The sequence below is a fragment of the Tenrec ecaudatus genome, chromosome 13 (assembly GCF_050624435.1).
Source record: "Tenrec ecaudatus isolate mTenEca1 chromosome 13, mTenEca1.hap1, whole genome shotgun sequence".
In the NCBI taxonomy this organism is placed as follows: Eukaryota; Metazoa; Chordata; class Mammalia; order Afrosoricida; family Tenrecidae; genus Tenrec; species Tenrec ecaudatus.
In genome coordinates this window covers 115,158,416-115,170,946 of record NC_134542.1, presented here as the reverse complement: position 1 = coordinate 115,170,946, position 12,531 = coordinate 115,158,416, and the positions used below count along the sequence as shown (strand labels likewise).

Genomic DNA, 12,531 nt, shown 5'->3' with positions numbered 1-12,531 from the left:
TGGGTCAAAGGGGAAACAAATGATAAGTCCATCAGTTCATTTCCCAGTGTATTTGTCTGAAGGTGAAGCCATTTACATCCCTGGTCAATGGTCAAATCAGAGTCACTGGAGGTTGAATCTATGTGGAGACTGCAAATAGGTTCTGGGCTTTCACTCTCCTCTATAGCCTTTGAAAACCGACTGTTCAGAATGTCATCTCTAGTACAATTCCCTCCTCTGGTTTTGGATTTTATTATTTACAATCCTTGGATCACACAAGCTGATGTGCTTCTTCCATGTAGACTTAGTTGACACCTCACTAAGAAGGTTGTTTGTTTTAAGACAAGCTTTTGAGACAACCAGACACCATTCTTTCTGAGAGGTGAACGCCACCTGATTTCTTCACCACACTTTGCTCTAGCACCCATATCTTCAGTGACCCCTTCACGAGGGTCACATCAAGCAGGTCACATCATAAGAACTGATCATAGGTTAAGGCTTATGGTCAATTGGGAGCTCAACATCCATGAATCTATCTAAGTTTATATCTATTCTTGTTTTACTTGCATCATCAAAGTCACCCTTTCAATGATATGAAGGTACAGCTTCTTTCCCTCTACTCAGTCCAGTGACTCGTTGCCTCCTCAGGACCCGGATGAAGTTGATCTCCACCATGAACCTTATACAGAACTCTCCCTACCTCAGAGGCCTTGCACCTGTTGCTGGCAAGTCAATTCTAACTTGTGGTGACCCTACGCGTTTTGGAGTAGAGTTGTACTCTAACGAGTTTTCAATGGCTGTGAACTTTCGAAACAGATTGCAGGTGCCTCTGGGTGGATTCAAACCACCAACCTTACAGATAGTAGCCAAGTGGATAACCGTTTTAGTGATTTATTTGAACTACTCATTTTTGTACCGTATCACATATGGTCTTGTATTACTACTCTTCTACAGTAGGATTTCCGTTTTCAGATTGATTTAATATGGGGACTTCTTCCAGAGAATGATAATTGTGACGTCTTAATTATTAGTAGGGAGACATACCTCAGTCTTAGTTTCAGAAGGCACATGGCTGCTTAAATTCCTCAGCCTCCCGTGCAGCTAGGTCTACCTGCTGATGGGATGTAACTAGAAGTCTTCAGGTTCCTCTGCTTGCAAAATGTCTGTAGGAAATTGCCTGCCATCCCTTTTCTCCATCCCTTTATAGCTGTCTAGAGTACAGACAAGCACATACTCATGGAGATACTGGAAGACGACAAGGGCCTTGAGTCCTGGGATAGCTTTGTAGAATAGAGTTGCCTGCCTGCTCTGGACTGCTTATCCCTTTCTGGTATTAAGTAAGGGAAAACTCTATGTGTTATCTTGTACTCTGTATTTTTGGATTGTCATGGCAGATTTGTTCATATTCATATAGCCAAACTTAAAAGGAAGTGTTCTGAGTTTTCTCCTTTTCCTTGCTGGAATTCTAATGTTTTCTCACCTTCCGGAGTGTGGAGTATAAGGTTTATGTCCTTACTGCTTCTCAGGAAAAGCAAGAAGGGTGCTGATGGCTCTTTTATTTAAACTCTGGGTCTAATGGTTCATCAAGGTTTATTGTGAAGGAACAAGAGAAGCTGGTGTGAGGAGGAAGTAGAGAGAAGGAAGTGCCTCGGGGGAAAGAAAGATTTCATCAGTGCTAAGAAGGATATGGGGTGGGCAGAGGAGGAGGAGGGGACCATAGTGCAACCCCAGAGACTGTGCCCCCAAATCCATGCCTAAGGATCCTTTCAAGCGAGGATCAGCTGCTTGGGAAGAGTTTTGAGAGGTGTTGGCAAAAGATTAATAAGTAGACTGTTGGTCAAGTATGTACAGTGTGGAAACTAAGTCCTCACACAGGTGTGGTCCAGCTTTGGACCACATGTGAGCTAAATGAGTCAGATACCTGACAGCTGAGTTTTCTTTGCGTCTCTGAGGGAGGCTTCTTTCATCTGAAATCAACATCTTGGCCCATCACTTCTTGAACAAAGTGACATCTATGCCTGCTCTCACACTTACTAGTCCTCACTGATGACCCCGGATGACCCTTCTCTGCCTCTTCTCCCCAAGAATACCACTAAACACAAGAAAAGGACAGTAGCCGAGGAAACCTACAACTTTCCTCTAGTTCCTAAATGTTTCCTGTCTCCCCCCAACCCCCACTATCATGATCCCAATTCTACCTCACAAATCCGACTGGACCCGAGGATGTACATTGGTACAGATAGGAACTGGAAACACAGGGAACCCAGGATGGATGATCCCTTCAGGACCAGTGGTGAGAGTGGTGATACCTAGAGGGTAGAGGGAGGGTGGGTTGGAAAGGGGAACTGATCACAAGGATCTACATGTGACCGCCTCCCTGGGGGACGGACAACAGAGAAGTGGGTGAAGGGAGATGTTGGACAGTGCAAGATATGACAAAATAATAATTTATAAATTATCAAGGGTTCACAGGGGAGGGGGAGCGAGAAGGGAGGGGGAAAATGAGGAGCTGATAGCAGGGACTTAGGTGGAGAGCAAATGTTTTGAGAATGAGGAGGGCAATGAATATACAAATGTGCTTGACACAATTGATGTATATATGGATTGTGATAAGAGTTGTATGAGCCCCTAATAAAATGATTAAAAAAGAAAAAAGGACAGTAGTATCAGAAGTTCCCCCAGATCTAAATTTGAGACTGGTGTTGCCTAATTTATAAAAACAAAAAAGTACAGACTAATAATTTAATTTTGATTCCAAATCAACAATGCATATTTTCTTAGCGTAAGTATCTCATATGCAGTAATGTGTGTTGTCATTTGTCAGTCCTACTTGGGTGTGTAGGTGAGAGTGCTGCAGATCTCTTGAACTAGTTCACTGATAATGACACAATGACACACTTTTATATTATTCTTTCATGAGTATCAATGGTACAACTCTAAAGTAAGGAGACTGACTTCCAATGTCACCCATGTGGCACATAGATGAATTCAGGTCTTATCTCCTGAATTCTACTATAAGCTTCTTGGGGGCCAGCACTATGCCTGCCATATCTGAGTATCTCATTCAACACCAGCACAGGGTTAAACACATAGAGGACATGCAGTAAAGACTTGTTGCTGAGTTGAATTGGAAGGCCATGTGCTAAACTGAAGGGAACAATGGACAGGTGCTGTTCTTGACTTTTATCTTTGATGTTAGGTGTGCTCTTGAATAAGTTTCTCTATCTGGCTGGGTCCTAGTTCCTATTTATAGAGTTGAGTTAGAATTTACATTTTTAATTTGGACCGTTGGTAGAAGAAAGTGAGATAAGCAAAGTGTCCAATAGATAGGACCCCAGATTCATGTTGTTTAGCAGGAGCAGCTGGCTACGAGGCACATTTATCTCTTGCATAATAGGCAAGGAGCTCTGGTGGGATAATGGGTCACACATAGGGTTATTAACCATAAGGTCAGCAGTTTGAGCCCACCAATTGCTCCTCAGGAGACACACGAGGCCTTCCGCTCCCATAAAGATTAGAGTGCTACTCTGTCCTATGATGTAACTATGCATTGGAGTCCAGAACTCGAGGCAGTGAGTTCTGCTTTAAAAAAAAATGTTGTTTTTGATAGCCAGTAATTGAATGAAGTTGAGAAAGTCCCCTTTGCTGTGGTTCTTCTCTGAATGTGCTCTTGGGGACCTCCAGCATTGCTTATCCTGGCCCCGTTCATCAGCCTGGCTACTGTGCTCAGAAAGTCTGGTCGTTCTAAGTGCTCACTCTCCACTGGCCTCTGGGGCATCACGAGGCCACTGACGAAGCCTTGGCAGCTGGCTCAGCTGGCTGTTTGACTCCTTGGCCGCCTGCTCCCCGAGCCCCAGGTCTCTGAGTACAGGCATAGTTCTTGTCCCCCTATCGATGGAGTCTGACTAAGGCAGACTGCATGGCCCAGGAATTTTCCAAAGTCCCAGGTATTCACTCTTCCTCTCGCTCTCATTCTCCCCCCACCGCCCATGGTGATTGGGTGGTTTGTGGATATTCACTCTTAGATAACTCACTGGGGATAGAGAATGGGGAGAACTATCAGTTTCTCTCTAGAAAAAGTCATTATTCTTCTGCTTTCATGTGCACAGGCTGGCTGGGGGCACTGCCAATGTACAGATAATTTTGTATCTCTTTTTCTGTAGACCCCCACAGATAGAAGGACCATTACCGGTTCCTCCACAGACCAGTAAGTGGGTGATTATTCTTCTCAAATGTAACGGAAAGGCCTAGGAACTTCTGAAATAAAGGAGATGACAATCTCTCTCCGCCCTGCCCCCTCTCTCTTACTGCCATCAAGGAGTTGATGCTGACTCAAGTGGTGACTGTCTAAGAGAGGGTAGAACAATCCCTGTGAACTTCCATGCCTGTAACTCTTTAGGGGAGTAGAAAGCCCTGTATTTTTCCTATGGAGCAGCTAGTGGTTTTGAACCGCTTACCTTGCAGTTACAACACAACACATAATCACGAGGCCACCAATGCTCCTACCTTTTTCTCTAAGTACTCAAATTACAAGTCATCCCCAAATAATAGCTCCTTCACTGAAAACCAAACCGAACCCAAACCTTAATCTCTCTTCATCAGGCACTCACTCACATACGCAGGGCCCTCCTGTGTTACGGTTCTTGAGAACAAAGATTTTAAGTTTCAAGAACAGGAGAGGCTTCGAGTTGAGTGAAGGCGGACAGAGCTCTATCATGTGGCTTCAAAAGCCAACCATGAGTGGCCTGAGGAATGGGAGAGGAGTTAGGACTTGGGGTGTCAGAGTGGACCCAGTCGTGATCCAGAGGTCACACCTTCGAGGTGTGTTCAGTTCCTTGCCAAGGCACAAAGAGCTTCAGTTCATGGGAAAGACACTGAAAACATCAAAGGGTGAAGAGAGGTGAGAAAATCTCCCCCAGGGCCACTCGGTCACATTCCTGTGAGAGCATTATTACATAACGCCTGGTACGGGCGTGGTGTTGCTTAATGTACCCTAGTCTCATCTGCCTTATCAGTTGTGAGTCTCTGAAGGTCAAGGCCTGGGTGTCTCATGACCTTAGGCAGTCAAAGAGAGGGGAACTGGGTCTGCACTGAGTGTCCCCCCGGTGCTTTGCACCAAGTGGACTCTCTGTGTCCCTCACAGTGCTGAGTGCTCCTGAGATGCCTGCTGAATGGCGTTGTGAGTCCTGTTAATGGCTTGGTTGCTTTAAAGAAAAAAAAAATTGTGAAAGGGGGAGTGAAAGGGGGGAAGATTATGAAATTGAGCTGTGGTCCTTGAGTCAGAGAAATTGGCAAAATATAACACTGTGCCATTCAGTCCGCCTCCTCTGTGGCCTTTGCCTCAGGGCCTGCGTATCTCCCTTCATTTCACAGGGCACTCCTGGGAGTGGGGAGGAGGGAGGCCTGGGTGGATGGCCAACCTTCATAAATATTTTCCCTGGAGACTGCAAAATGACTTCCCTGCTGCACAACATCACACCCCTTACCCCCGACCCCTCCAGCGCCCGGCCGCCCCACTCTGGTTTACAAGAGGTTGTCAGACTAGTGTTCTCAAAGGATGGAAGCCTGGAACCTTGTCGCCTAGGAGCACTCTTCAGGAAGTAGGCTCTGATCGCCGGTCCATTTCGAAAACTGCACATTGGCAGGAAGATCTCGTCTGCAACAACAAAGTCACGTGCTAAATGGCAACGGAGCTGGCGTCATGGCCTTGATGGTGAAGTACCGCAGCCCGAGGTAGAAGCAGCAGGGGACTGCTGAGGGACACCTCAGGTCGCGGTGATTCGATTTAGAGTGTGGGTTGGAAAGCTGGATCAATTCAAGTACAAAGGCTTTGTTAAGATAGTAGAAAGTATTTTTAAAAGTGCATAAAACCCTAAAATGAGAGGGAACGTGACATCTATAGCATATTTATAAATAATCACGATAGAGACTTTGGCTTTGATTTTATCTGAAGCTTCTTAAAACAATCAGTATTGAAATCTTTAGTCAAAGAGCATTTTGGCAAATAAGATTAGGAAAGCTCCCTTGACTCTCAGATTTTGCATGATAGCCCTTTTCCCAGGAGGATGGAGAGGTGACTGAACACTTAAGTAGGTCACCCTGTCACTGGAATTTAGAGCTTAAATGGAGCATCAGGTCTGAGCTAATTCTCATGCCCCCAAGGTTCTAAAGGAGGACTTTGAGAGCCAAGCAGTTAATTGGCTCGTTCAATTTCATGGCTGGATGCGGCTCCCAGGGCTTCTGCTTCCAGGTCTGGGGTGCTGTCCGCTCCCCCATGCTGACCTCTTGGTGGACAGGAGTTCAGTGGGCGTTGGTTCCTCTGGACTCTGGACTGGGAACCTTGCTGCACTCTGCTCTGAAATACAATCTCTGGCGCCTCCAGTCTCCACACCAGACCTTGGGGATGCCAGCAAGCGTTGCTTGACTCAACGACAGGGAGGTAAGCAGGTTCCCAGAGCTGTTTCCTCTTGCAGCAGCCTTTCCGAGAGCAGGGAAGTGCGGATTCAGCTCAGGGAAGAAGCTCTAGCCCTTCTGAAAGAAGGCAGGTGGGAATGGGTGGGCTTCCAGGGCTTGGGACTCACAAACCATCTCAAGTCATGGTGGCTCCATGTGCAAGTGAGATTGGACGGCTGTGTCTTCATTCGCAGGTTTTCAGAAGTAGATCTTCACGCCTTTCCCACCTTCTTAATCTGGAAGCTCTATTGAAATCGCAGCGTCGTAGCAACACATGGACGGGTAGTGCTGCATGTGCACTGTGTAGGCTGGGGACCAAACTCAGGTCTCCTGCACAGAAGATGAGAATTCTACCATAGAATACAAACACTGCGCTCCGTCGTGTATGACTCTATACACTTTCCTATTTACCTTCCCAGTACCATTTCCCACCACCCTTCCTATTTCCATATATGTGCCTCTGCCGCATTGGTCTACCAGTTGTCTTGACTTAAATTTCAGCCCCAATTTCAGCCAATATAAGTATTCCCAGAGATAGGTTTCTACCACCACCCCACAGTTTCTGGGGTTTATTAGGGAACAACAGGGTACCACAAGCCAGGGCCAGAAGACATTAAGGATATAGTCACTGGCCATTGTAGCAGTTCGCCACAGTCAGTAGCCAAGTCTCTCCAGTCTTCAGCCTCTCAGCCATGTGGTGGTCCCTTGGTCTCTGCCTCCATGGGCCAGGAAGTCAGCCCACTCTTCTGCCTCACAGTCTTGTGGCTCCTGTTTCTAGGTCATGGTCTCCATTCCCAGGCCTCTGGCGCCTCTGGTCTCAATCTCTGCTACTTCAGACTAGAGATCTTGAATGTGCTGCAGTGGGGGTGCTTCTTCCAGTGGTTCTGGTATCTTCCTTTCTTGTCTTTTTAAAAAGCAGTTTATTGGGGGCTTGTGCAACTCATCACAATCCATACACCCATCCATTATGTCAAGCACATTTGTACATTTGTTGCCATCATCATTCTCAAGACATTTGCTTTCCACTCGAGCCCTTGATATCAGCTCCTCGTTTTCCCCCTCCCTCCATGCTCCTCCCTACCTTGTGAACCCTTGATGATTTATAAATTATTATTATTTTATCATATCCTACACCATCCGATGTCTCCCTTCATCCACTTTTCTGTTGCCCACCCCCAGGGAGGAGGTCACATGCAGATCCTTGCAATCGGTTCCCCCTTTCTACCCCACCCTCCCTCTACCCTCCCAGTATCGCCACTCTTATCACTGGTCCTGAAGGGATCATTTGTCCTGGATTCCCTGTGTTTCTGGTTCCTATCTGTACCAGTGTACATCCTCTGGTCTAGCCAGATATGTAAGGTAGAATTGGGATCATGATAATTGGGGCGGGGGCTGGGGGCAGGAGGAAGCATTTAGGAACTAGAAGAAAATTGTACGTTTCATCGTTGCTACACTGAACCCTGACTGGCTTGTCTCCTCCCTGCGAACCTTCTGTAAAGGGATGTCCAGTTGTCTACAGATGGGTCTTGAGTCCCCAATCTGTACTCCCCCTCATTCACAATGATATAATTTTTTATTCTTTAATGCCTATTAACTGATCACTTCAGTACCTCGTGATCACACAGGCTGGTGTGCTTCTTTCATGTGGGTTTTGTTGCTTCTGAGCTAGATGGGTGCTTGTTTACCTTCAAGTTTTAAAGACCCCAGACACTATATCTTTTGATAGTTGGGCACCATCAGCTTTCTTCACCACCTTTGCTTATGTACCCGCTTTGTCTTCAGCGATCATGTCGGGAAGGTGAGCATCATGGAATGCCAGTTTAATAGAACAAAGTATTCTTACATTGAGGTAGTACTTGAGTGGAGGCCCAGTGTCCATCTGCTCGCATAATACTAAATGCATACATATATGCACCTAGATGTATTTCCACATCCTCATATATAAATATATGTACATATATACATGACTGTATTTATACCTCTATAAATGCCCTTTGCCTCCTAGTTCTTTCTTCTATTTCCTTTTACTTTCATCTTGTCCCACTATCATGTTCAGCCGTCATTTGGGTTTCAGTAATTCCTCTGGGTTACATTACCCTTGATCAAGCCCTACCATGCCTCCTACACCCTCCTCACCACCGATTTCAGATCACTTGTTGTTCCCTTGTCCCTGGGTTTGTTAACACCACTTCTTCCACTCCACCCCCCATCGCCCCCTCTCCCATGTCCCCCGGGAACTGTTGGTCTCATTGTTTTCTCCTCCAGATTGTTCATCCAGCCTATCTTATTTAGACAGACCTGTGAGATATGTTGTTATTAAAAGCAACTTCTGTGTTCCATACCTGCATCTGCTTGTTTGTCAATGATGTATGTGTTCACGTGTGTGTTCAGGTGTGCTGGTGGGTGGGTCCGTTCTTTTCCCTGGCACAGGATAGGCCTATACCTCTGCTCTGAGGAAGAGAACATCTCTTGACTGCTGTTAGTTTTGAATTCAGCTTCAGGTAGCCGAAAACTCAAATAACAATGACTCAAACATAGTAAGAACTCACTTTCCTCCTGTGGGGAGAAATCCTTATTTACTTGATGATTTAATGTGGTGGCTTAGGGATTTTAAGCTGTGTAAGTGGGGAGGGAAAGGGGAATACGTCTCGTGGCCTTCCCCTTATTGTTGCCAGAGATCTGCCGCATCTCCAGCCAGCATGTCTCCGTTTCAGGTGGAGGGTAAGTGGCGTTTGAAGACGGACAGGAGGATATTTGCCAGTTGAGAGTGTCCCTCCCGCCATTTGGGAACCGGCCTTGAATCCCAACCTAAGCATTTCTACATATTTTTTTTTGAACGCTTCACGAATTTGCGTGTCATCCTTGCGCAGGGGCCATGCTAATCTTCTCTGTATCGTTCCAATTTTAGTATATGTGCTGCCGAAGCGAGCACTCTACATATATTTTTGAAGGCTGGAATTTGCATGGCTACAAGCCCTCCAATGTATATTTTTCATGCTCGCTTCCGTGTCAGCTAGCTGGTCTTCACTGCGATCTTTATGGTAGAATTGCAAAGGGCGGTTCGAAAGTGTAGGACAACTGCCTTAGACAGTGTTTTGGATTTGGTTCTCAACCTTCCTAATGCCTTCTTAATACAGTTTCTCATGTGGTGGTGATCCCCCCCCATAAAATTATTTTTGTTGCTACTTCATAACTGTAATTTTGCTACTGTTATGAATCGGGCGCCCCCTGTGAAAGGGTCGTTTGACTTCCAAAGGGGTTGCGACCCACAGGTTGAGAACGCTGCAAGGAAATGTACAGGTCCTAAGCCCGCTACCTGTAAATATGACCATGCTTGGACATAGGGAGTTTCTTTTGTTGTGTTAACGAGGCTATAACAGAGTAGGTGAATCCTAAATGTAATCACATACACAGGACAGGTACCATGTCCCTCTTGACACTGGGATTTTGGAGTTCTGGCCTCCAGAAAAGGAACCTTGGTGGTCTGGCTTCTAATTGGAGATGATTGGTTCCTATCCCCCAGCAAAGTGACGAGTGGCTGGCAGCATCAGTAGAGACGGTAGCCTTGGGAACACTGTAAGGCGTGTTCCTCTGACCTGTAGGGCCTGTTTCCATCGAAACGGACTTGACAGCAAAGATGTGTGTGTGTGTGTTTTCAGCCTCAGAATGGTGAGACAATAAGTTTCTATTACTTCAAGCTTCCCGGTTGGTGGTTCTCTGTGACCACAGCCCCAGGGGACTGTTCTCTTAGTTCTCTGGACAGCCTCCACGTGATCCTTTAAAAAAAATATTTCATTTTATTGGGAGCCTTTATAGCTCTTATCACAATCCATACAAATATCCATTTTGTCAAACTGTTTGGAAAAAGATGATGACAACGTATGTACATATGTGTTTGACAAAATGGATATACGTTGTCATCATCTTTTTCCAAACGCTTTCTTTCTATTTGAGCCCCTGGCATCAGCTCCCTATTTCCCCCTCCCCCATACCTCCTTAATAATTTATAAATTATTATTTTTTCATGTCTTATACTGCTGTCTCATTTCACCCACTTGTCTACTGTCAGTCCCCGTGGGATGGGGCCATACATCGATCATTGTGATCGGTTCCCTCTTACTCCTCTCCCACCCTTACCTTCCTATTATCACTGCTTCCTTGTTGATTCTGAGGGCTTATCTGTTCTAGATTCCCTGTGTTGCTAGCGCTCTTATCAGTACCAGTAGACAGGTTTTGGTCTAGCCAGATTTGTAAGACCCTTTTTATTCGTTTGGCTTATGTTGCCAACTCTGACTCCAGTCTGACTCATTGCAATGTTCTCCATCCAGTTGATCTTTTGTTTTTAATAAATTTTTGGTCTTTTGAGTTAAATTTTCCAGAGAAAATTGTTTTTCCGCTCAACAGTTCATACACATTTTGTTTTGTGGCCTTGATGCCATTCTTCTTGCCTTCTCCCTGCGGGTGCCCCCTCCCCACTTCTTTTCTTTCCACCCCGTCTTGCCTTTTGAGCCTTAGGCTGCCCTGAGAAAAGGCAACCTGTTTGATCCCCATCATTGATATTGCTAATGTGCGTACCCTTCCCCGATGACGACATCCGACTCCTTCTAGGTCCAGCTATCTTTTGGCTGAAAGTTGAGTCTAGGGGGTGGGTTCAGTTTCAGGCTTGAAGAACACCTAATAGTTTTAAGGGTTCCATCAATCTCTTTAGGACAGTAAGTTTGGTCTTTTTATGATTTTTGAATTTTGTTCTATGTTTTCCTCCAACTCTATCCAGGACCTCCTCCTGTGATCCCATTCAGAGTGGTCATCCCTGGTCCCTGGGCACCATCAGGGTGCTGGAGGTCAATGATCACATGGTGCACCAATACTTTGGACTCATTGTTGAATTGTCTTTGATTTTCCCTACTCTTCTTTGCCCAGAACAGGGAGAGACCAATAGTTTCACCTTAGATGACTAGTTTCCAAGAGCCCAGCTACTATTCCCTAAAGTAGGATATAGATCATTGTATTTGTGGGCAGTACCATGTCCTCTGAGCCCCAAGGTCCAGCGCCTCATTATCTCAAAGTGTTTGTAGCTGAAAAGCTGTCATAAAATTTCTCCCTGTATGCTATAGTAGACTGAAAACTGGAATCAAATTGTTTGCAACCGTGGGAAGAGACATTGGAGAAGCTCAACACCATCAGCCAACACAAGGCCAGGGGCTGACTGTGGAACAGACCATCAGGTTGAAGTTGAAGAAAACTAAAATGAGAACTCACGATCCAAAATAAGACCTTGAGTCTATCCTTCCTGAATTTCGAGATCGTCTCAAGAACAGATTTGACATATTGAACCCTAATGGCCTGATGAGTTGTGCGATGAGCTCATACACGAAGAAAGCAAAAGGTCATTAAGAAAGCAGGCAAGGAAAGACCAAGTGGATATCAGAAGAAACGCTGGAGCTTGCTTTTGAATGTAGAGTAGCTAAAATGAATGCAAGAAGTGCAGTAAAAAAGCTCAACAGAAAAGTTCAAAGGGTATCTCAAGAAGACACAGGACATTAATATATTAAATGTGCAAAGACCTTGCACGAGAAAGGCAAAAAGTAAGAACATGCTAAGTGTAACTCATTCTGAAAGAACTGAAGAAAAAATTGAAGCTCCCAGTTTCAACATTGAAGGACTTTGTGGGCAATGTTTCCTCTGCTGTACATAGTGTTTCTATAAGTTGTAACTGACTTGATAGCTCCTAACATGTGCACAATTCTGAATGATGTAGAAAGCACCAGAAGAAGATGGAGGGAATACACAGAATCACTGTGCTAAAAAGAATTGTTTGATGTTAGACTATTTTAAGAGGTAGGATCCTGTCAAGAAGCAATGGTCTTGAAGGAAAAAGTTCACATGGCACTGAAGGCATCAGTGGACAATTAAGCACAGGAATTGATGGGCTAACAATTCAAATGTTTCAACCAAAGATGCAGCCCTGAAAACACTCACTCATCCATGCCATGACATCTAGAAGCCAGCTACCTGGCCAGTCAACTGGTAAAGATCAATATTAGTCCCCATTCTAAAGAAAAAATGACCCAGTGGAGTGTGGAAATGATTGAGCAATAG

At 45.2% G+C, this 12,531-nt stretch overlaps 1 non-coding gene across 1 annotated transcript; it reads right to left on the bottom strand.

The window, feature by feature from the left end:
• Window positions 1–9,257: 9,257 nt before the first annotated feature.
• LOC142425085 (U6 spliceosomal RNA) lies at window positions 9,258–9,364 on the bottom strand. Its single transcript, XR_012779461.1, has one exon. It is a non-coding gene; the product is annotated as a U6 spliceosomal RNA (small nuclear RNA).
• Between the last annotated feature and the right edge of the window lie 3,167 nt (window positions 9,365–12,531).